Below are 20,046 nucleotides of genomic sequence, written 5' to 3'. Positions count from 1 at the left end.
TCAGAGGGGGAGTGCATGCTATATATGTATGAGGTCCTTTCTCCACTGAGTTTGTGTGCCAAATTCACATTTGCACAACTACTACTTTCCAGAATTTGATTTTACAGTATAGAGTGGCATGGTGCCAAGTGGTAAGGCGTCGGTCTCGTAAACCGAAGACTCATGGGTTCACATCCATCCGTGCCTTTATAGAAAAGACTTCCAATTCCATGGAAATGTCATTCAATTGGAGGACTTTGTAGAAAAATCATGTTGTATCAATATTTGAACACAACTATTATATTAAGGTGAAGTATCTCTACGATAGAGCCACTTTACATGTTTGCTGTCCTACAGTATTCCCCAACTTGTCTTTTGAGAGTATTCACTTGTTAAATTAGCTTTTTGCAACAACTCCCACTTTCCACAATGTGACATTCTAAGAATGAAATAGATGTAAAAAGTCATCTGTTTTGGTTAACTGAAAACATGAGTTCAATCCCTGTTAGTACATTTATAGAACAGAAGTGGCATGGTGGCCAACTTTTATGGCATCATTTTCAAAAACTGAAGTTCATGTTTTCGATCCCTCTCCGTACCTGTTTTAAGAATTGCTGCTATCATCTCATTGTAGTTTCAATGAGTGGTGTATATATAAGTACATTGTATTGACATTGCGTTTTATCTGCAAATTAAATGGGATGGAAGCTCAGAGGGGGAGTGCATGCTATATATGTATGAGGTCCTTTCTCCACTGATTTTGTGTGCCAAATTCACATTTGCCACAACTACTACTTTCCAGAATTTTGATACTTATAGAGTGGCATGGTGGCCAAGTGGTAGGCGTCGGTCTCGTAAACCGAAGACCATGGGTTCAAATCCCATCCGTGCTTTATAGAAAAGACTTCCAATTCCATGGAAATGTCCATTCATTGGAGGACTTTGTAGAAAAATCATGTTGTATCAATATTTGAACACAACTATTATATTAAGGTGAAGTATCTCTACGATAGAGCCACTTTACATGTTTGCTGTCCTACAGTATTCCCCAACTTGTCTTTTGAGAGTATTCACTTGTTAAATTAGCTTTTGCACAACTCCCCACTTTCCACAATGTTGACATTCTAAGAATGAAATAGATGTAAAAGTCATCTGTTTTTGTTAACTGAAACATGAGTTCAATCCCTGTTAGTACATTTATAGAACAGAAGTGGCATGGGTGGCCAACTTCTATGGCATCATTTTCAAAACTGAAGTTCATGTTTTCGATCCCTCTCCGTACCTGTTTTAAGAATTGCTGCTATCATCTCATTGTAGTTTCAATGGAGTGGTGTATATATAAGTACATTGTATTGACATTGCGTTTTATCTGCAAATTAAATGGGATGGAAGCTCAGAGGGGAGTGCATGCTATATATGTATGAGGTCCTTTCTCCACTGAGTTTGTGTGCCAAATTCACATTTGCACAACTACTACTTTCCAGAATTTTGATTTTACAGTATAGAGTGGCATGGTGGCCAAGTGGTAAGGCGTCGGTCTCGTAAACCGAAGACCATGGGTTCAAATCCCATCCGTGCCTTTATAGAAAAGACTTCCAATTCCATGGAAATGTCCATTCATTGGAGGACTTTGTAGAAAAATCATGTTGTATCAATATTTGAACACAACTATTATATTAAGGGAAGTATCTCTACGATAGGCCACTTTACATGTTTGCTGTCCTACAGTATTCCCCAACTTGTCTTTTGAGAGTATTCACTTGTTAAATTAGCTTTTGCACAACTCCCACTTTCCACAATGTTGACCTTCTAAGAATGAATAGATGTAAAAAGTCATCTGGTTTTTGTTAACTGAAAACATGAGTTCAATCCCTGTTAGTACATTTATAGAACAGAAGTGGCATGTGGCCAACTTTTATGGCATCATTTTCAAAAACTGAAGTTCATGTTTTCGATCCCTCTCCGTACCTGTTTTAAGAATTGCTGCTATCATCTCATTGTAGTTTCAATGGAGTGGTGTATATATAAAGTACATTGTATTGACATTGCTTTTATCTGCAAATTAAATGGGATGGAAGCTCAGAGGGGAGTGCATGCTATATATGTATGAGGTCCTTTCTCCACTGAGTTTTGTGTGGGGTCCAAATGCACATTTGCACAACTACTATCTTCCAGAATTTTGATATTACAGGTATATGATGGCATGGTGGCAAGTGGTAAGGCGTCGGTCCTCGTAAACCGAAGACCATGGGGTTCAAATCCCATCCGTGCCTTTATAGAAAGACTTCCAATTCCATGGAAATGTCCATTCATTGGTGGACTTTGTAGAAAAATCATGTGTATCAATATTTGAACAACAACTATTATATTAAGGGGAAGTATCTCTACGATAGAGCCACTTTACATGTTTGCTGTCCTACAGTATTCCCCAACTTGTCTTTTGAGAGTATTCACTTGTTAAATTAGCTTTTGCACAACTCCCACTTTCCACAATGTTGACATTCTAAGAATGAAATAGATGTAAAAAGTCATCTGTTTTTGTTAACTGAAAACATGAGTTCAATCCCTGTTAGTACATTTATAGAACAGAGTGGCATGGTGGCCAACTTTTATGGCATCATTTTCAAAAACTGAAGTTCATGTTTTCGATCCCTCTCCGTACCTGTTTTAAGAATTGCTGCTATCATCTCATTGTAGTTTCAATGGAGTGGTGTATATATTAAGTACATTGTATTGACATTGCGTTTTATCTGCAAATTAAATGGGATGGAAGCTCAGAGGGGGAGTGCATGCTATATATGTATGAGGTCCTTTCTCCACTGAGTTTGTGTGCCAAATTCACATTTGCACAACTACTACTTTCCAGAATTTTGATTTTACAGTATAGAGTGGCATGGTGTCCAAGTGGTAAGGCGTCGGTCTCGTAAACCGAAGACCATGGGTTCAAATCCCATCCGTGCCTTTATAGAAAAGACTTCCAATTCCATGGAAATGTCTATTCATTGGTGGACTTTGTAGAAAAATCATGTTGTATCAATATTTGAACACAACTATTATATTAAGGTGAAGTATCTCTACGATAGTGAACCTTTACATGTTTGCTGTCCTACAGTATTCCCCAACTTGTCTTTTGAGAGTATTCACTTGTTAAATTAGCTTTTTTGCACAACTCCCACTTTCCACAATGTTGACATTCTAAGAATGAAATAGATGTAAAAAGTCATCTGTTTTTGTTAACTGAAAACATGAGTTCAATCCCTGTTAGTACATTTATAGAACAGAAGTGGCATGGTGGCCAACTTCTATGGCATCATTTTCAAAAACTGAAGTTCATGTTTCGATCCCTCTCCGTACCTGTTTTTAAGAATTGCTGCTATCATCCATTGTAGTTCAATGGAGTGGTGTATATATAAAGTACATTGTATTGACATTGCGTTTTATCTGCAAATTAAATGGGATGGAAGCTCAGAGGGGAGTGCATGCTATATATGTATGAGGTCCTTTCTCCACTGAGTTTGTGTGCCAAATTCACATTTGCACAACTACTACTTTCCAGAATTTTGATTTTACAGTATAGAGTGGCATGGTGGCCAAGTGGTAAGGCGTCCGGTCTCGTAAACCGAAGACCATGGGTTCAAATCCCATCCGTGCGTTTATAGAAAAGACTTCCAATTCCATGGAAATGTCCATTCATTGGAGGACTTTGTAGAAAAATCATGTTGTATCAATATTTGAACACAACTATTATATTAAGGGGAAGTATCTCTACGATTAGAGCCACTTTACATGTTTGCTGTCCTACAGTATTCCCCAACTTGTCTTTTGAGAGTATTCACTTGTTAAATTAGCTTTTGCACAACTCCCACTTTCCACAATGTTGACATTCTAAGAATGAAATAGATGTAAAAAGTCATCTGTTTTTGTTAACTGAAAACATGAGTTCAATCCCTGTTAGTACATTTATAGAACAGAAGTGGCATGGTGGCCAACTTTATGGCATCATTTTCAAAAACTGAAGCTCATGTTTTCGATCCCTCTCCGTACCTGTTTTAAGAATTGCTGCTATCATCTCATTGTAGTTTCAATGGAGTGGTGTATATATAAAGTACATTGTATTGACATTGCGTTTTATCTGCAAATTAAATGGGATGGAAGCTCAGAGGGGGAGTGCATGCTATATATGTATGAGGTCCTTTCTCCACTGAGTTTGTGTGCCAAATTCACATTTGCACAACTACTACTTTCCAGAATTTTGATTTTAACAGTATAGAGTGGCATGGTGGCCAAGTGGTAAGGCGTCGGTCTCGTAAACCGAAGACCATGGGTTCAAATCCCATCCGTGCCTTTATAGAAAAGACTTCCAATTCCATGGAAATGTCCATTCATTGGTGGACTTTGTAGAAAAATCATGTTGTATCAATATTTGAACACAACTATTATATTAAGGTGAAGTATCTCTACGATAGTGAAACCTTTACATGTTTGCTGTCCTACAGTATTCCCAACTTGTCTTTTGAGAGTATTCACTTGTTAAATTAGCTTTTTGGCACAACTCCCACTTTCCACAAATGTTGACATTCTAAGAATGAAATAGATGTTAAAAAGTCATCTGTTTTTGTTAACTGAAAACATGAGTTCAATCCCTGTTAGTACATTTATAGAACAGAAGTGGCATGGTGGCCAACTTTTATGGCATCATTTTCAAAAACTGAAGTTCATGTTTTCGATCCCTCTCCGTACCTGTTTTAAGAATTGCTGCTATCATCTCATTGTAGTTTCAATGGAGTGGTGTATATATAAAGTACATTGTATTGACATTGCGTTTTATCTGCAAATTAAATGGGATGGAAGCTCAGAGGGGGAGTGCATGCTATATATGTATGAGGTCCTTTCTCCACTGAGTTTGTGTGCCAAATTCACATTTGCACAACTACTACTTTCCAGAATTTTGATTTTACAGTATAGAGTGGCATGGTGGCCAAGTGGTAAGGCGTCGGTCTCGTAAACCGAAGACCATGGGTTCAAATCCCATCCGTGCCTTTATAGAAAAGACTTCCAATTCCATGGAAATGTCCATTCATTGGAGGACTTTGTAGAAAATCATGTTGTATCAATATTTGAACACAACTATTATATTAAGGGAAGTATCTCTACGATAGAGCCACTTTACATGTTTGCTGTCCTACAGTATTCCCCAACTTGTCTTTTGAGAGTATTCACTTGTTAATTAGCTTTTGCACAACTCCCACTTTCCACAATGTTGACATTCTAAGAATGAAATAGATGTAAAAAGTCATCTGTTTTTGTTAACTGAAAACATGAGTTCAATCCCTGTTAGTACATTTATAGAACAGAAGTGGCATGGTGGCCAACTTTTATGGCATCATTTTCAAAAACTGAAGTTCATGTTTTCGATCCCTCTCCGTACCTGTTTTAAGAATTGCTGCTATCATCTCATTGTATTTCAATGGAGTCCACAAGCCTTGACTGTCACAGTGGTATGAGACAAGATTTATGGTCAAGTAAAAGGAACTATTATTATTGAGCTCCTCGCTAGCAGACACAGATGAGGAGAGATGGCCCCGGACATTCCTCAAACAGTGTCATTATCCACATGATTCACAACAGACAGACAGACAGACAGACAGACAGACAGACAGACAGACAGACAGACAGACAGACAGACAGACAGACCATACAAGGGTTAACTACTCCAGTGACAGAGAAACAGATAGATGACAAAAGGTTCCAAAACTTTACCCCAGAACATGTATAATTAGTGAGAAATACCTGTAGTCTCCATACAGTATGCAACATGTCCTGCTCTGCCTTATTGGAATAGTAGACTATCAGTAACATTTACACTAACGATCTACTAACCCCAACTCTAGCTCTAATCCTAACCTTAAACCTTACCCTAACTAACCCTAACCCTAACCCTAACTCTAGCTCTAATCCTAACCTTAAACCTTACCCTAACTAACCCTAACCCTAACCCTAACTCTAGCTCTAATCCTAACCTTAACCCTTACCCTACCTAACCCTAAAATGAATAATCACACAGAACAGGATCTCTTATTTTCCACCATCATTTGCAAATAAATTCATAAAAATGTGATTTTCTGGATAATTTTTTCTCATTTTGTCTGTCATAGTTGAAGTGTACCTATGATGAAAATTACAGGCCTCTCATCTGTTTAAGTGAGGGAACTTGCACATTTGGTGGCTGACTAAATACTTTTTTGCCCCACTGTATCTCTCTCTCTCTCTCTCTCTCTCTCTCTCTCTATATATATATATATATACGGCCAGGTCTTGGTAGATTTGCAGTGGTCTGATACTCCTTCCATTTCAATATTATCACTTGCACAGTGCTCCTTGGGATGTTTAAAGCTTGGGAAATCTTTTTGTATCCAAATCCGGCTTTAAACTTCTTCACAACAGTATCTCGGACCTGCCTGGTGTGTTCCTTGTTCTTCATGATGCTCTCTGCGCTTTTAACGGACCTCTGAGACTATCACAGTGCAGGTGCATTTATACGGAGACTTGATTGCACACAGGTGGATTGTATTTATCATCGTTAGTCATTTAGGTCAACATTGGATCATTCAGAGATCCTCACTGAACTTCTGGAGAGAGTTTGCTGCACTGAAAGTAAAGGGGCTGAATAATTTTGCACGCCCAATTTTTCAGTTTTTGATTTGTTAAAAAAGTTTGAAATATCCAATAAATGTCGTTCCACTTCATGATTGTGTCCCACTTGTTGTTGATTCTTCACAAAAAAATACAGTTTTATATCTTTATGTTTGAAGCCTGAAATGTGGCAAAAGGTCGCAAAGTTCAAGGGGGCCGAATACTTTCGCAAGGCACTGTATATATACATCTCTCTCTCTCTCTCTCTCTCTCTCTCTCTCATATATATATATATATATATCTCCCCCTCACTCTCTGTATCCCCCCCCCCTCTCTCTCCCCCTCACTCTCTGTATCTCTCTCCCTCTCTCTCTCTATATATATATATCTCTCTCTCTATATCTCTCTCTCTCTCTCTCTCTCTCATATATATATATATATATCTCCCACTCTCTCTATATATATATATATCTCTCCCTCTCTCTCTCTCTCTCTTTCTCCCTCTCTCTGTCTCTTTCTCTCTCTGCTGCCACAGATTTCCAGAGAAAGGCAGAGTGTGTCATGACAGCTCTATAATTTGTTAAAAGGGAGAGAAGCAGCCAGGGGCAGTAGTAATGGCAACAGTGTGTTCATCTCTCCCTCTCTCCCTCCATCTGTCTCCCTTACTTAGGGCAAATCACATGTGTTCTCTCTACTCAGGGTGTTCATGCTAATAATCAGATTGCAAATTGCCTTGAAAAACTTTGGGAAGTTATTTCCATATTAGGGTCAGTTTTTAAACGCAGCCGAGGCATCAATGAGTGGTGGAGCGGTCAATTGTAGTTAAGAGGAAGGAGAGGCATATTTCCCTAATTAGCTGTTCCTATCAAGCATTAAGGCCCCCATATAATTGGTATACTGCAGGGTATACATCCTCGACACGCTGCACCACTAGCCTGAGTCCAAGAATCTATTTGTTACTGTCCTGCCAACCTCTCATTTGCTGTTACTTGTCACAGGCCAAACGAATCCTGAGACTCAGGCTAGGACTGACACTGGCCATTAACCTCTGACACTACAGTGACCTACTGCCGCCAGTAAGGAGGGACTGTCTCTTACTATGGTTGGATGTTTCAGACTATGAGCTCAGGAAAGAGGTCTAATTAGAAGCATAAAGAGACGAGAGAGTTGAGAGAGTGTGAGCCATTGGGGTGGGTTAGGAGCCCTGTCTGTCTGTTTGTCTGGCCTATTTATTTGTCCCATATGGCACCCTATTCCTACCTAGTGCAACTACTTTTGACCAGAGCCCCTATGGGCCCTGCCTAAAATGCTGTGCACTATATTGGGAATAGGATGCCATTAGGGACACAGGTCTTGTATGTCTGATGTTTTGTTCATCTCTAGCGCAGATGGAGAGTTTTGCTACGTCCAACACACTTTCTCTGACCCAGCCATAAAGACATAAGTTGTCTCCCAAATGGCACCCTATTCCCTTTATAGGGCACTCACTATGGGACCTTAAGGGCCATAGTCAAAAGTAGTGCACTACCATAGGGAATATGGTGAATTTTGGGACCATAGCCATACCTTAGACAGACACACATGCCCCTGAACTTTCAACAACAATCTCCCATTGAACATCAGTGCCATGATTTAGGTGAAACTACATGCTGCTACAGACACTTCATAAAGGTAGGATCCGGCCGTAATCCCCGGATGTCATAGGGACTGTAGAAGAGCACTTTAGAGTTGGCATCCCTCCCATGCTCACACCTGCTTCTCATTGGCCTCTGACACTTACTTTCTGCTCACGGATGATGATGTCACAGAGCCCGTCCATCAAAGTCTAAACAGCTCTGAGGGGCACTGTATCTATTTTAGCCATCTCTCTCTGTTTCTCTCTCTCAGCCTCCTCTTATATCTCTCTCCCTGGTCTCTCTCTATGTCTCTCTCTCTTCAGCCTCTCTCTATATCTCTCTCCTGTCTCTCTCTCTCTCAGCCTCTCTCTCAGTCTCTCTCTCTGTCTCTCTCTCTGTCTCTCTCTCTGTCTCTCTCTCTCTCAGCCTCTCTGTCTCAGTCTCTCTCTCTGTCTCTCTCTCTCTCAGCCTCTCTCTCTCAGTCCTCTCTCTCAGTCGCTTCTCTCTGTCTCTCTCTCTCTCTGTCTCTCGCTCTGTCTCTCTCTCTCTCTGTTCTCTCTCTCTGTTTCTCTCTGTCTCTCCTCTCTATGTCTCTCAATTCAATTCAATTCAAGGGCTTTATTGGCATGGGAACATGTGTTAACATTGCCAAAGCAAGTGAGGTAGATAATATATAAAGTGAATATATAAAGTGGAATAAACCAATAAATTAACAGTAAACATCACACATACAGAAGTTTCAAAACAATAAAGACATTACAAATGTCATATATATATATATATACAGTGTTTTAAACAATGTACAAATGGTAAAGGACACAAGATAAAATAAATAAGCATAGATATGGGTTGTATTTACAATGGTGTGTGTTCTTCATTGGTTGCCCTTTTCTCGTGGCAACAGGTCACAAATCTTGCTGCTGTGATGGCACACTGTGGAATTTCACCCAGTAGATATGGGAGTTTTTCAAAATTGGATTTGTTTTCGAATTCTATGTGGATCTGTGTAATCTCTCTCTCTCTCAGCCGCTGTCTCCTCAGTCTCTCTCTCGTCTCTCAGTCTTTCTCTCTGTCTCTCTCTTTTCCTCTCTCTATGTCTCTCTCTCTGTCTCTCTCTCTGTCTCTCTCTCTGTCTCTCTCTCTCTCTCTCTCTCTCTCTCTCTCTGTCTCTCTCTCTTGTTTCTCTCTCTGTCTCCCTCTCTGTCTCTCTACTCTCTCTCAGCCTCTCTCTCTCAGTCTCTCTCTCTGTCTCTCTCTCTGTCTCTCTCTATGTCTCTCTTCAGTCTCTCTCTGTCTCTCTCTATGTCTCTCTCTCTGTCTCTCTCTCTGTCTCTCTCTCTCTCTCTCAGCTCTCTCTCTCCAGTCTCTCTCTCTGTTCTCTCTCTCTGTCTCTCTCTCTTGTCTCTCTCTATGTCTCTCTCTCTGTCTCTCTCTATGTCTCTCTCTCTCTGTCTCTCTCTCAGCCTCTCTCTCTGTCTCTCTCTCAGCCCTCTCTCTCTGTCTCTCTCTCTCTGTCTCTCTCGATGTCTCTCTCTTTGTCTCTCTCTCTCTCTCTCTCTCTGTGGCTTAAATAATTTCAGTTCACATCCAGCTGCTCTGATGAATGATAATTGGTATATCTCAGCATTTTTCTGCGTATCTGTACTGTAGCCAAATGCAATGCTGTACTGATGGATGGTAATACAAGCTGCCATTCCTGCAAGATAGGCTTAATCTATTCAGTGTGTGTGTGTGTGTGTGTATGTGTGTGTGTGTGTGTGTGTGTGTGTGTGTGTGTGTGTGTGTGTGTGTGTGTGTGTGTGTGTGTGTGTGGTGTGTGTGTGTGTGTGTGTGTGTGTGTGTGTGTGTGTCTGTGTGTGTGTGTGTGTGTGTGTGTGTGTGTGTGTGTGTGTGTGTGTGTGTGTGTGTATGTCTGTGTGTGTGTGTGTGTGTGTGTGTGTGTGTGTGTGTGTGTATTCAGTCAGGAAGTGCAGCTGTTTGGGCTACATATCAGATGTAGATAATTAGACTTAAGGAAAGAGGCACCTGTCAGTCTTAGAGGAATGGAACAGCATACTGTATCAAGTGTTTCCATCACAGGCCTGCCTGTACTTTGTCGCCATCCACTTTAATGCAGTGTTTTGCATAACAAGCTGTCATCCTTCCAGCGTGGGTGTCTTATCTAAGATTGACATGACTGTAGGCACGCTCAAAGATGGATGACACTGATATTGGTTTGTGGTATTAGTTTAGTGGTATTAGTTTAGTGGTATTAGTTTAGTGGTATTAGTTTAGTGGTTTTAGTTTAGTGGTTTTAGTTTACTGGTATTAGTTTAGTGGTATTAGTTTAGTGGTATTAGTTTAGTGGTATCTGTTTAGTGGTGTTAGTTTACTGGTATTAGTTTAGTGGTTTTAGTTTAGTGGTATCTGTTTAGTGGTGTTAGTTTACTGGTATTAGTTTAGTGGTTTTAGTTTAGTGGTGTTATTTTAGTGGTATTAGTTTAGTGGTAATAGTTTAGTGGTATTAGTTTAGTGGTATCACATAGTGATATTAGTTTAGTGGTATCACATAGTGGTATTAGTTAAGTGGTATTAGTTTAGTGGTATTAGTTTAGTGGTATTAGTTTAGTGGTATTAGTTTAGTGGTATTAGTTTAGTGGTATTAGTTTAGTGGTATCACATAGTGATATTAGTTTAGTGCTCACATAGTGGCATTAGATTAGAGCTACTAGTTTAATGGTATTAGTTTAGTGGTATTAGTTTAGTGGTATCACATAGTGATATTAGTTTAGTGGTATCACATAGTGGCATTAGATTAGAGCTATTAGTTTAATGGTATTAGTTTAGTGGTATTCGTTTAATGGTATTAGTTAAGTGGTATTAGTTTAGTGGTTTTAGTTTAGTGGTATTAGTTTAGTGGTATTAGTTTAGTGGTGTTAGTTTAGTGGTGTTAGTTTAGTGGTGTTAGTTTAGTAGTATTAGTTTAGTGGTATCACATAGTGGTATTAGTTTAGTGGTATTAGTTTAGTGGTATGAGTTTAGTGGTATTAGTTTAGTGGTGTTAGTTTAGTGGTATTAGTTTAGTGGTATCACATAGTGGCATTAGTTTAGTGGTGTTAGTTTAGTGGTATTAGTTTAGTGGTAATAGTTTAGTGGTATCTGTTTAGTGGTATTAGTTTAGTGGTAATAGTTTAGTGGTATCACATAGTGGTATTAGTTTAGTGGTATTAGTTTAGTGGTATTAGTTTAGTGGTAATAGTTTAGTGGTATTAGTTTAGTGGTATTAGTTTAGTGGTATTCGTTTAGTGGTATCACATAGTGGTATTAGTTTAGTGGTGTTATTTTAGTGGTATTAGTTTAGTGGTATTAGTTTAGTGGTGTTATTTTAGTGGTATTAGTTTAGTGGTAATAGTTTAGTGGTATTAGTTTAGTGGTATCACATAGTGATATTAGTTTAGTGGTATCACATAGTGGTATTAGTTAAGTGGTATTAGTTTAGTGGTATTAGTTTAGTGGTATTAGTTTAGTGGTATTAGTTTAGTGGTATTAGTTTAGTGGTATTAGTTTAGTGGTATCACATAGTGATATTAGTTTAGTGCTCACATAGTGGCATTAGATTAGAGCTACTAGTTTAATGGTATTAGTTTAGTGGTATTAGTTTAGTGGTATTAGTTTAGTGGTATCACATAGTGATATTAGTTTAGTGGTATCACATAGTGGCATTAGATTAGAGCTATTAGTTTAATGGTATTAGTTTAGTGGTATTCGTTTAATGGTATTAGTTAAGTGGTATTCGTTTAATGGTATTAGTTTAGTGGTATTCGTTTAATGGTATTAGTTTAGTGGTATTCGTTTAATGGTATTAGTTTAGTGGTATCACATAGTGATATTAGTTTAGTGGTATCACATAGTGGCATTAGATTAGAGCTATTAGTTTAATGGTATTAGTTTAGTGGTATTCGTTTAATGGTATTAGTTAAGTGGTATTCGTTTAATGGTATTCGTTTAGTGGTATTCGTTTAATGGTATTAGTTTAGTGGTGTCACATAGTTGTATTAGTTTGAAACATATAGTACAATGTACAGTTGTGTAAATAAATTCGCTGTAGATTTGAAACCATAAGAAGGTTGATGACACTGGATTGTAACTACTAGACATACAGTTGAAGTCGGAGGTTTACATACACCTTAGCCAAATACATTTAAACTCAGTTTTTCACAATTCCTGACATTTAATCCAAGAAAAAATTCCCTGTGTTAGGTCAGTTAGGATCACCACTTTATTTTAAGTGTGTGAAATGTCAGAATAATAGTAGAGAGAATGATTTATTTCAGATTTTATTTCTTTCATCACATTCCCAGTCGGTCAGAAGTTTACATACACTCAATTAGTATTTGGTAGCATTGCCTTTAAATTGTTTAACTTGGGTCAAACGATTCAGACAGCTTTCTACAAGCTTCCCACAATAAGTTGGGTAAATGTTGGCCCATTCCTCCTGACAGAGCTGGTGTAACTGAGGTTTGTAGGCCTCCTTGCTCACACACACTTTTTCAGTTCTGCCCACACATTTTCTATAGGATTGAGGTCAGGGCTTTGTGATGGCCACTCCAATACCTTGACTTTGTTGTCCTTAAGCCATTTTGCCACAACTTTGGAAGTATACTTGGGGTCATTGTCCATTTGGAAGACCCATTTGCGACCAAGCTTTAACTGATGTCTTGAGATTCAATATATCCACATAATTGTCTTGCTTCATGATGCCATCTATTTTGTGAAGTGCATCAGTCCCTCCTGCAGCAAAGCACCCCCACAACATGATGCTACCACCCCCGTGATTCACAGTTGGGATGGTGTTCTTCGGCTTGCAAGCTTACCCCTTTTTCCGCCAAACAGTTCTATTTTTGTTTCATTAAACCAGAGGACATTTCTCCAAAAAGTCTGATCTTTGTCCCCATGTGCAGTTGCAAACCGTAGTCTGGCTTTTTTGGACGGTTTTGGAGCAGTGGCTTCTTCCTTGCTGAGCGGCCTTTCAGGTTATGTCGATATAGGACTTGTTTTACTGTGGATATAGATACTTTTGTACCTGTTTCTCCAGCATCTTCACAAGGTCCTTTGCTGTTGTTATGGGATTGATTTGCACTTTTTGCACCAGAGTACGTTCATCTCTAGGAGACAGAACTCATCTCCTTCCTGAGCGGTATGACGGCTGCGTGATCCCATGGTGTTTATACTTGCGTACTATTGTTTATACAGATGAACTGAGTGAATTATAAGTGAAATAATCTGTCTGTAAACAATTGTTGGAAAAATGACTTGTGTCATGCCTTTGTAGTGGTTGAAAAACTAGTTTTAATGACTCCAACCTAAGTGTGTGTAAACTTCTGACTTCAACTGTATATATTATTCTGTCAGGGTTCACTTTGGTCTGCATTGACTTCCAGTGTCCTGTTTCCTGACTTATTTTGCCATGTGAAGATGAGAGAGTTTTGTTTCAAAACAGTCATGTGGAAGGAACCATTATTTCCCAACCCTGCTAAATGCACCCTCATGTCCCCCCCAGAACCCCAGAACCCCAGAACCATGAACCCTGGTCAGTAAAATGCCTAAACCCCATCCAGGGGCTCAGGGAAACCACAACCATACCGCAGGGGGGCAGTGGGTTCAAACAACCACTCTCACAAACCCACCATTATCTGCAATTGACTGTGGACATTTACTTTTCAAATATGTGAGCACTTAATCATCAGAGAGGTAGTGGGAGGGGGAGGAGAGAGAGTGGGGGAGAGAGAGAGAGAAAGAGAGAGAGAGAGAGAGAGAGACAGGGAGAGAGAGAGAGAGAGAGAGAGAGAGAGAGAGAGAGAGAGAGAGCGAGAGAGAGAGAAAGAGAGTGAGAGAGAGAGAGAGAGAGAAAGAGAAAGAGAGAGAAACACAGAGAGTGAGAGAGAGAGAGAGAAACACAGAGAGTGAGAGAGAGAGAGCATGATAAATTAGAGAGAAAAAGAGACTGCCAAGAACCTGGCTTCTCCAGCCTGTTTCCTTCTCTTCACCAGTCGCCCTTGACCTTTACCCAGAGAACAGTCTGGTCTGGGAGGCTGTGCTCATGCCCGCTGTAGACTCCGTAATGGTTGGCTGGGGGGACAAGATTGATTGCTCTCCCAGGGTAATCTGTCCCAGGCACTTTGAAGCAATCCGCTCTTCCTCTCCCTCCTTCCTTCTTCCTCCTCCTTCCCTCCATCATGACAGCTGATGCCACTGAAAGCCCACTCTGCCCAGATTAAAAACACCACATTAATGTAATTGGTTGGCCGCTGACCTTTTGAGTCTCACTGGCAGTAAGATCGTCCGTCATGGATATTGATATGATAGGAGAGGGATGATGAATTAAACATATTGATATGATAGGAGAGGGATGAGGAATTAAACATATTGATCTGATAGGAGAGGGATGATGAATTCATATGCTCTTCTCTGATTAACGGTTCGTGTTTGTGTGTGTTTATGGGAATAGGGGAGGTATTAGAAGGTTGTGTCACAGCGTTGTTGTATTCATTTCTAGGACACTGTGATTGTAAGACTGATAAAGTGTACATGTCTGTTTATGTATCTCTCTGTTTAACTGGACTTCCTCTCTATAACTTGCTTCCTCTAGTGTCCAAGTGGCATGTGCTGTAGTCTCCAAGAAGCCAAGGTTTGGCTGTAGATCTAATCAAACAAAAGGAAGAAGCCATTCCCAGACCGTACACTCCAGTACATGGCCTATGAAGACAGAATGAAAGGGAAAGTTGTTCCTTTCAAGACGTGTTGCAGCCCCTTCAGATGTAATGAAAGATCCCTGATGTCCTTGGCTTCTCTCAAGACTCTGACTGTGTTCTCATTGTGTCTTTCTATTGGTCACCACCTCTCCCCTGCTGCAGAGTGAAAGCCTGCCCCGTGCAATCAGGGTTTTTGTCTGTTCGGCTGCCAAGACTAAGTGCCCTGGATGTACAGATCTCTATCACATTTAGCAGCAAGGCCCACAGAGAGCAATCTCTCAGTTTAACTCTCTGTGTGTGTGCGTGTGTGTGTGTGTGTGTGTGTGTGTGTGTGTGTGTGTGTGTGTGTGTGTGTGTGTGTGTGTGTGTGTGTGTGTGTGTGTGTGTGTGTGTGTGTGTGTGTGTGTGTGTGTGTGTGTGTGTGTGTGTGTGTGTGTGTCTGTGTGTGTGTGTGTGTGTGTGTGTGTGTGTGCCTGTGTGTGTGTGTCTGTGACTGTGTGTGTGTGTGTGTGTGTGTGTGTGTGTGTGTGTGTGTGTGTGTGTGTGTGTGTCTCTCTCTCTCTCTGTGTGTGTGTGTGTGTGTGTGTGTGTGTGTGTGTGTGTGTGTGTGTGTGTGTGTGTGTGTGTGTGTGTGTGTGTGTGTGTGTGTGTGTGTGTGTGTGTGTGTGTGTGCGTGCGTGAGTGCGTGCATTCTTGCGAGCTTGTGTCTGTGTTTGTGTTCATTCCTCACGGGACCTACTGAGCCACAGCTTGTTTGCATTTCTCTGTACTCGTCCTCTAGACAAATGGCTTTCGACACGGCCTGAACCCAATCCAAACACCCATCTGCCGTCCCGCCCTGATTGATAAGATGTCTGCTGACTGCTGAGAGTTCTCTAGTTGAGATCTGCTCATCTCAAAATCTTTACAGTCTGTCTTCACTCCTCGTTACCAGGTCTGAAGGACTGTTCTCTGAGGAACTTTGGAGAGGCTTTTACCCTGGTAACACTGATACATACAGCAACTCAGCCCAACACATTTAACGATGGACCTTGGCTGGAATATCTACATCAAATAATAATAGCCGGCTAACCATTAATGACTGAACTATGAGCTCGCTGTTACAACTTGTATTGGCCAGCGTGTCACTTCACACAGCTGGGGAAAGGAAGAAAACTCAGCCAGGAGCATTACATACCAATGTAGACATATTTCATCCTGCCGCACCGAGTCGTATCTGACTCATTGTTCAACAGCCTTGAAGGTCTTTACAGGGGTTTAAATATTCTTGAGGGTGATGCTGGTTGACACTAATACAGCCACCCATGCACCCCCCACCCTGGCTAGCACTCTCAGCCACCCATGGAGTCTCCACCCTGGCTAGAACTCTCAGCCTCCCATGGGCAGTGGACAGCCACCCTGGCTAGCACTCTCAGCCTCCCATGGGCAGTGGACACCCACCCTGGCTAGAACTCTCAGCGTCCCATGGGCAGTGGACACCCACCCGGGCTAGAACTCTCAGCCTCCCATGGGCAGTGGACACCCACCCTGGCTAGAACTCTCAGCGTCCCATGGGCAGTGGACACCCACCCGGGCTAGAACTCTCAGCCTCCCATGGGCAGTGGACACCCATCCTGGGTTTTGATGGTGGGCAGTGGGACTGTAGTTGCTGGAGACCTAGCAGGGGGGAGAAGGCAGAGAAGAAACCCACAGAGACAGAGCCAATGCTAAGGCAGAGAACCATGGGAGCTGAAGCTTCGATAGTGGGAGAACAAATAACAGACCCCCACAGATGGGACCCTGAGGTGGGGTTGGAGGGACATGAAGCTGGGGTGGAGAACCATAACACCAGGTTTTGCTCTAGAACTTTATGTCCCTATCTATTGGGCACACATTGGTTGAATCAACATTGTTTCCAGTCTATCTAAAAAACTGGAGTCCCCTTACACTTCAATGTTATGATACAAAAAGACTAGTGAAATGCATAGCACTCAGAATTAAAAGGGTTTTACCAGGTATTGTTCATCCTGATCAGACAGATGTTTTACATGGATGATACATTGGAGATAATATACGACAACTACTAGAAATAATAGAACATCATGAAACATCTAAGTAGCCACACCTGAAAAGGAATTTGATAAAGTAAGACTGGATTTTATTTATAAATGCCTGGATTTTTTCAATTCGGTAATTCTCTTATAAAATGGGTAAAAAATCATGTATAGCAACCCCAGGTGTAAATTAAGTAAATAACGTCTGCTTCTCAGAGAGTTTTGAATTGTCAAGAGGAGTTAATCAAGGGTGTCCCCTGTCACCATATCTATTCGTTATGGCCATCGAAATGCTATTAAAATCAGATCCAATAACAACATTAGAGGATTAGAAATCCAAGGCTTAAAAACAGAGGTGTTGATGTATGTCGATGACTCAAGTTTTATATTAGGTCCACAAGCTAGATCCCCGCAATGTCTCATTGAAGATCTAGATAACTTTTCTGGACACTCTGGACTAAAACCTAATTATGATAAGCGTACATTATTACGTATTGGATCTTTAAAAAATACAACTTTTACATTACCCTGCAGTTTACCTATAATATGGGCTGATGGTGAAGTAGACATACTTGGTATTCATATCACAAAATATATAAATAAGCTCTCCACAATTAATTTCAATAGAAAACTTGTCTAAAACTAGACAAGATCCTGCAACCATGGAGATACCTGTCTATTTATGGAAAAAATGCCCTGATTAACTACTTAGTCATGTCTCGGTTTACTCACGTACTTATGGCACTGCCTACTCCTGATGATTTGTTTATCAAATCATATAAGCTAAAAATATTTTGCTTTATCTGGGACACTAAACCAGACAAAATAGAACGTGCCTATGTATATAATAAATATGAATTGGGTGGGTTGAGATTATTATTGTTATTATTATTATTTTACTTGAACCCTAAATGATTCTCAAGTAGATTGCTAAGAAAAGCTCCTCCTGTCACGACTCCCGCCCGAAGTTGGCTCCCACGCCTGTTTGGGCGGTGCTCGGTACTAGCCGCCACCGATCCCTTTTCCCTTTTCTGTTAGTTTTGTCTTATGAGTTGCACCTGTTTCTGATTTGTGTTTCTTGATTTGTTTCCCTATTTAAGATTGTGGAACCTGCCCTTTGTTGTGCGGGATTATTTTTGTGTTTACGTTTGTGTCATAGGTGTTGTTGTGCTCCAGACCATGTTAACCCTGTGTTTGGGTTGGTCAGTGTTTGCGCCCTGTGTTTGGGTTGGTCAGTGTTTGCGCCCTGTGTTTGGGTTGGTCAGTGTTTGCGCCCTGTGTTTGGGTTGGTCAGTGTTTGCGCCCTGTGTTTGGGTTGGTCAGTGTTTGCACCCTGTGTTTGGGTTGGTCAGTGTTTGCGCCCTGTGTTTGGGTTGGTCAGTGTTTGCGCCCTGTGTTTGGGTTGGTCAGTGTTTGCGCCCTGTGTTTGGGTTGGTCAGTGTTTGCGCCCTGTGTTTGGGTTGGTCAGTGTTTGCGCCCTGTGTTTGGGTTGGTAAGTGTTTGCGCCCTGTGTTTGAGTTGGTCAGTGTTTGCGCCCTGTGTTTGGGTTGGTCAGTGTTTGCGCCCTGTGTTTGGGTTGGTAAGTGTTTGCGCCCTGTGTTTGAGTTGGTCAGTGTTTGCGCCCTGTGTTTGGGTTGGTCAGTGTTTGCGCCCTGTGTTTGGGTTGGTCAGTGTTTGCGCCCTGTGTTTTGGGCATTTACCATTTTCGGTGCCGGAATAAAGTGCATTTCCCCCTGGAACTCTCTGCTCTCTGCACCTGATTCCTACCTGCTCACCTAGTCAGCCAATTAAAAATTTATAGATTAATTGAAAATGATACTTTTTTCAAAGTATCTGTCTTTTTCAAACAAGCATTGCAGAGCTGGCTACAATTTCAAATTCATCCCCCTGAAAAGATAGAACAAATATTACAACAAATATTGTGGCTGAACTCAAATGTGCTGGTTGATAATATACCTGTACTTTTGGGAAAGATGTTTGAAAAGGGTATTTTGTTCTTAAATTATATTTTAAATTGAAATGGTAGAGTTGTGTCCTTCATGGAGTTAACAGAATTATACAGGAAGGTCTGCTCAATCCAAGAGTACAACCAATTGATTACAGCATTACCCCAAAAATGGAGGAGGCAGGTGGCAGCGGGAGGAGGCAGGGAACTGGTCGGTCTGACCAATATAAAGGATCAAAACTGGCGGAGGAATAAAAATAGGTATACCACTTTCATTTGAGGACCAGGATGTTGACAAGATTGCAAAATAGTTGGGAAGAGATTTGTGAACTGATTCCATGGTACAGGGTGTATGAGTTGATATATAAAGAAACACAAGATTCAAGACTTTGTGCTTTTCAAGCTAAAATTATTTTATAGAATTCTTGCCACCAACAAAATGTTGAATATTTGGGGCATAAAATCATTGAGATTTTGTTGTGAGAAAACAGAATCAGGTAGCCCTCAGGTAGCCTGTTTCTGGTCTCAGGTTCAGGAATGGCTGAAAAGCATTGATTTAAAATTTACCCTAGAAATAGTACTGTTAGGAGATCTGGAGAGACCGGGTCAGTCAATTACTAATATACTAATACTCTTAGTAAAAGTATTTATCCTCAACTCACAATCTGTGGATTCTATTCGATTAGATAGATTGAAATTGTATGTTAAACATCACAGCATAGTTGAAAGATATGTGTTGCGTAGAAACACGAAGTGGGTGGCCAGCAGAGATAGATGGGATGGGCTGAGGGTGACCAGCAGAGATAGATGGGATGGGCTGAGGGTGACCAGTAGAGATAGATGGGATGGGCTGAGGGTGGTCAGCAGAGATAGATGGGATGGGCTGAGGGTGGCCAGCAGAGATAGATGGGATGGGCTGAGGGTGACCAGCAGAGATAGATGGGATGGGCTGAGGGTGGCCAGCAGAGATAGATGGGATGGGCTGAGGGTGACCAGCAGAGATAGATGGGATGGGCTGAGGGTGGCCAGCAGAGATAGATGGGATGGGCTGAGGGTGGCCAGCAGAGATAGATGGGATGGGCTGAGGGTGGCCAGCAGAGACAGATGGG

The 20,046-nt window shown here is 41.0% G+C and overlaps 6 non-coding genes across 6 annotated transcripts; all 6 read left to right on the top strand.

The window, feature by feature from the left end:
* Positions 1–801: 801 nt before the first annotated feature.
* Positions 802–872, top strand: trnat-cgu (transfer RNA threonine (anticodon CGU)). The gene has a single exon. It is a non-coding gene; the product is annotated as a tRNA-Thr (tRNA).
* Positions 873–1,487: 615 nt separating this feature from the next.
* Positions 1,488–1,559, top strand: trnat-cgu (transfer RNA threonine (anticodon CGU)). Its single transcript has one exon. It is a non-coding gene; the product is annotated as a tRNA-Thr (tRNA).
* A 1,310-nt stretch (positions 1,560–2,869) lies between these two features.
* Positions 2,870–2,941, top strand: trnat-cgu (transfer RNA threonine (anticodon CGU)). Its single transcript has one exon. It is a non-coding gene; the product is annotated as a tRNA-Thr (tRNA).
* Positions 2,942–3,559: 618 nt separating this feature from the next.
* Positions 3,560–3,632, top strand: trnat-cgu (transfer RNA threonine (anticodon CGU)). The gene has a single exon. It is a non-coding gene; the product is annotated as a tRNA-Thr (tRNA).
* A 620-nt stretch (positions 3,633–4,252) lies between these two features.
* trnat-cgu (transfer RNA threonine (anticodon CGU)) lies at positions 4,253–4,324 on the top strand. The gene has a single exon. It is a non-coding gene; the product is annotated as a tRNA-Thr (tRNA).
* A 623-nt stretch (positions 4,325–4,947) lies between these two features.
* On the top strand, positions 4,948–5,019 carry trnat-cgu (transfer RNA threonine (anticodon CGU)). The gene has a single exon. It is a non-coding gene; the product is annotated as a tRNA-Thr (tRNA).
* Positions 5,020–20,046: the final 15,027 nt, after the last annotated feature.

The sequence above is a fragment of the Oncorhynchus kisutch genome, unplaced genomic scaffold, assembly GCF_002021735.2.
Source record: "Oncorhynchus kisutch isolate 150728-3 unplaced genomic scaffold, Okis_V2 scaffold4013, whole genome shotgun sequence".
Taxonomy (NCBI): domain Eukaryota; kingdom Metazoa; phylum Chordata; class Actinopteri; order Salmoniformes; family Salmonidae; genus Oncorhynchus; species Oncorhynchus kisutch.
The sequence above is the reverse complement of the archived record's forward strand: the minus strand, read 5'-3'. Positions and strand labels throughout refer to the sequence as shown.